Source organism: Silene latifolia, chromosome X, assembly GCF_048544455.1.
Source record: "Silene latifolia isolate original U9 population chromosome X, ASM4854445v1, whole genome shotgun sequence".
Taxonomy (NCBI): Eukaryota; Viridiplantae; Streptophyta; class Magnoliopsida; order Caryophyllales; family Caryophyllaceae; genus Silene; species Silene latifolia.
The window spans coordinates 148,719,317-148,723,651 of NC_133537.1; the positions used below are offsets into that span (position 1 = coordinate 148,719,317).

General features: G+C 41.7%; 1 non-coding gene across 1 annotated transcript; it reads right to left on the reverse strand.

The window, feature by feature from the left end:
* Positions 1 to 1,323: 1,323 nt before the first annotated feature.
* On the reverse strand, positions 1,324 to 1,432 carry LOC141625694 (small nucleolar RNA R71). Its single transcript, XR_012535461.1, has one exon. It is a non-coding gene; the product is annotated as a small nucleolar RNA R71 (small nucleolar RNA).
* Between the last annotated feature and the right edge of the window lie 2,903 nt (positions 1,433 to 4,335).

The following is a 4,335-nucleotide window of genomic DNA, read 5'->3' on the forward strand; positions in this document are numbered from 1 at the left end:
TTAGTTTTCAGATCTAGCTTGAGACGGAAACCTTGCTTGATTCGAATGCTTGGTTCTTGATTTTCAATTAGTAAGCCTTTAATGCAATTATTCTTCCTTCTTATTCTTCCTTGTTAATTTAATTCTTGTTTTCTTCAATTAATTTCAGTAACTGATTTCTCTCCTTTGTTCTAGTTAGATTCCATCATGTTGAATTCGTTCTTTATTGTTAATTTCGTAATTAGTGTAGTCATGATTATTCGTAGGTAATTCCTTTGATTGGGAATGAGGTGAGCCATGGTATTAAATTAGGATAGTTGTGTAGCATGAGTTCTTCCGTATTGGTCTTGTTATCTTTTGATGGATTTCTTTGCTAGGTCGAAAGATTGGTAATTTGATTTATCGCTAGATTTAGAATTTCTCTTGAGTGAAAACTTTGATAAATTCTAGGGAATTATTAGACCTTGAGGTTATTTGAGCTTTGATCGAAAGACTAGCTTATTTTCCCTGAGACCGTATTATAAGATCTCTGCTGCTTGACTGACCTGTTTTTGTGCCATGGTGAACCGAAGTTCCCGATCCCCTTTTTATCTTGTTAAGAATATTCATTTTTGCAATTAGCCTGTTAGCCAACCAACTTCAAAACCCCCATTTAATTGTTACTTTTATAGACTGGAAATTAGCAAACAAAATCAACCTTGTCTCTCTGTGGTTCGACCCTTACTATCACTAGCTATAGTTTTAGTTTGGAATTATAAATTTAATTTTGGTACTAAACGACGGTATCAAATTTTGGCGTCGTTGCCGGGGAGACGGTGTAATTCTGTTTGCTTTATTTTAGTTTATTTTCCTTGTCTCAAGGAACTTTTGTTCCTTGAGGCCGTTGCTTACCTTTGCTTCTAGTTTTGCTTTCGCACAGTTAGAGGACAGGTTTTTGAGAGGAAGACTTGAGTACTCTCATTTTGGAAGTTATGGCTACGATATATGATCATTTTCAGCCAAAGGAGCACCACCTTCCAAAGGGGCGCCAGTTACCTACCCCTACTACCGGTAAATTCGAGTTTCGTTCCTCTTACATTGATCTAGTGGAACGAAATCAATTCGCGGGTCTGCCAGATGAAGATCCCTTGAAACATATGGAAGTTTTCATGGACTATTGCTGTTCAATACCTATACCGGAGGGGGTAACTCAAGATGAAGTAAAGGGGTTCATGTTCTTATACTCCTTGAAGGACTCGGCGCGAGATTGGTATCGCTACCTTGATAGGGTAGCAGCTGGAGTCACTGACTGGACATCTTTAGCACTAGCCTTCTACAAGAAGTACTTCCCGCTCTCAAAGACTGATGCCTTGAAGGGTAAAATCACGAGTTTTCAGCAAGGAGCCGACGAAGATTTTTGTGAAGCATGGGGACGTTTCAAACATTTGGTCCGAGCTGTCCCTCATCATGGTTTCCAGCAATGGTATCTCTGCAACCTATTTTACAATGCTTTATATGATGATTACAAGGTCATCTTGGATGCAGCCGCTAATGGTAGGTTCCAAAACAATACCGGTCAAAGTAAAGGTTGGAACACCATTGAGGAGATGGCAGTTCATAAAGCTGAGTTTGAAAGTTCACGTGGGAAGTCACGAAAACAAAGTGAAGAAATGACTGCTGTTATGACACTTGGGACTTCCATTTCTACCCGTCTCGAGAAGCTCGAGTCCTCTGAAGTTTCCAAGGAGAAAATCGAAGTCCCTTCTCAAAACTCAGATGAGATCGAGAAGTTAAGAGAGATGGTCCAACTCCTTTTGGTTCAAGTGGCGAATATGGAGGCAGCCGGGATTGAGTCCTCACGGAATTTTGTGAAACAATTGGAGAATATGGAGGCCAAGCAAGCCGCTAATTCTTCAATTAAATGTGAAGGACCGGTTGAGACGATCAACGCCATAAACCTCAGAAGTGGCCTTTCCTATGAAAGTCCCGACAAGCCAAAGGAAGACTTGGGAAATGATGAAGAAGCTCGTTTGAATTTTGATGCAAAAACGAGTCTGAATGCCAGTAATTCAAGTCGATCGACCAACACTCCCTGTCGATCGACTGAATTATCAGACAAAATAGTTTCTGGTCAGAAACTATTCACTCCTAGCACATCCAGTCGATCGACCAACATCATTAGTCGATCGACTGAAATACCTGATGACGTTAATTCTGGTCAGGAACTGTTCACTCCCAGCTCACTTGGTCGATCGACCACCCATACCAGTCGATCGACTGGATCTCCGAGCAGGATGCAAACCGTCAACTAGTTTGCATGATCCATCACTCATTGATGATTTGACGGGGTTTTAAACTTACTTAAAGCCGAAGGTTACCGATCCCTACGGCCAGTGTTGCGATCCCATATCCGGAGCGCTTGAAGGCTACTAAGTCTGGAGCGTAAGTTTGGTAAGTTTCGGAGATGGTCCGAACCTCGAGGTAACGGTTCCTTTCACTGATTTAATTACCCAAGTACCCTCTTACGCTAAATTTATGAAAGATATTTTGAATCGTAAGAGAAATTTTCGTGATGATGGTAATGTTGCGTTTGTGGAGGAATGCAATGTTCTTTCACAAGTTAATGTGCCACCTAAATTAAAGGACCCGGGTAGTTTTTCAATTCCTTGTACTCTAGGTAACCACGTAATTGGAAAGGACCTTTGTGACTTAGGGGCCAGTGTTAGTGTCATGCCGTATTCTGTTTGCGAAAGGTTAAACATTGGTAGACTTAAGGTGACCGATATTACCGTTCAAATGGCAAATAGATCGACTCAGAGACCTATAGGTGTTCTAGAGGATGTACCCGTTCGAGTGGGTAAGTTTTTTATTCCTGTCGATTTCGTTGTTTTGGACATTGCAGAGGATAGTCAGATACCTATTATTTTAGGCAGACCGTTCTTACATACAGCTGGGGCTGTGATAGATGTCAAACGCGGAACCATCACCTTAGAGGTAGGGGATGACACTATTGAGTTGATCTTGCTCACAAGGAAACCGAACTCGCGATGAGGATACGTGTTATTCTATTGATATTGTTGACAGGGTTGTTACTTGTAATTGGAGGGAATCCTTAGCCAAGGATCCCTTAGCTGATCTAACCCATTTAGATGAGTGTGCAGGTAATACAGTGGAGAATGCTGAGGAGCCAGATGCTTTGGTTGCCTCAATGGAGAGCTACGAGCTCGATGAAGAAGAAGATGAGATGCTTTTGAGCCTAGCCAATGATAACTTGGTGAACACTTGCTACACCATTGAAGCTGATTCTGTCTATCTTTGTCAGAGGTAAAAGGTACCGGAGCGTAAGCCACTTCCTCCCAATCTTAAGTATGTTTTCCTAGATGATACGGAGCAAGACTACTATTGTTAGCTCTAAGCTTAACGATGACCAGCTGTCTGCTTTGATGTGTGTACTTAAGAAAAACAGGAAGGCTTTGGGTTACTCTCTGGATGACATTAAGGGCATCAGCCCCGATGTTTGTATGCACAGGATAGAGTTGGAAGAAGGCCATAGGCCTTATAGACAGGGTCAACGCAAGTTGAACCCAAAGATGCAGGAAGTTGTTATGGCCGAGGTGATGAAACTACTTGATGCAGGTATTATTTATACAGATTGGCAACCCAAGTGGGTTAGCCTTGATTCAGGTGGTCCCGAAGAAAGGAGGGACTACCGTGGTTAAAAATGATAAAAATGAATTAATACCAACTCGAGTAGTGATAGGGTGGCGGATGTGCATTGATTATAGACAGTTAAATGCCGCCACTAAGAAAGACCATTTCCCCCTCCCTTTTGTTGACCAAATGACTGAAAGACTTGCTTCTAACAAATTTTTCTGTTTTCTAGACGGATATTCAGGGTTCTTTCAGATCCCTATTCATCCGGACGATCAGAGTAAGACTACTTTTACCTGTCCCGGGCGTTTTGCGTATCGTAGAATGCCTTTCGGATTGTGTAATGCCCCGCTACCTTTCGAGGTGCATGATGGGGATTTTTTCTGATTATATAGAGAATATTATGGAAGTATTCATGGATGATTTCTCAGTTTATGGCAGTGACTTTGATCATTGTTTAGCTAACCTTGATAAAGTCATGCAGCGTTGTATAGATGTCAATCTTGTTTTAAACTGGGAAAAGTGTCAGTTTATGGTCAATGAGGGAGTTGTGTTAGGGCATCTGATTTCTGACAAGGGTATACATGTTGACAAGGCAAAGGTGCAGGTGATTGAGCAATTACCTCCTCCCGTGAATGTTAAAGGAGTGAGGAGTTTCCTAGGTCACGCTGGTTTCTACCGGCGTTTCATTAAGGATTTTTCAAAAATTGCTAAGCCACTTACACA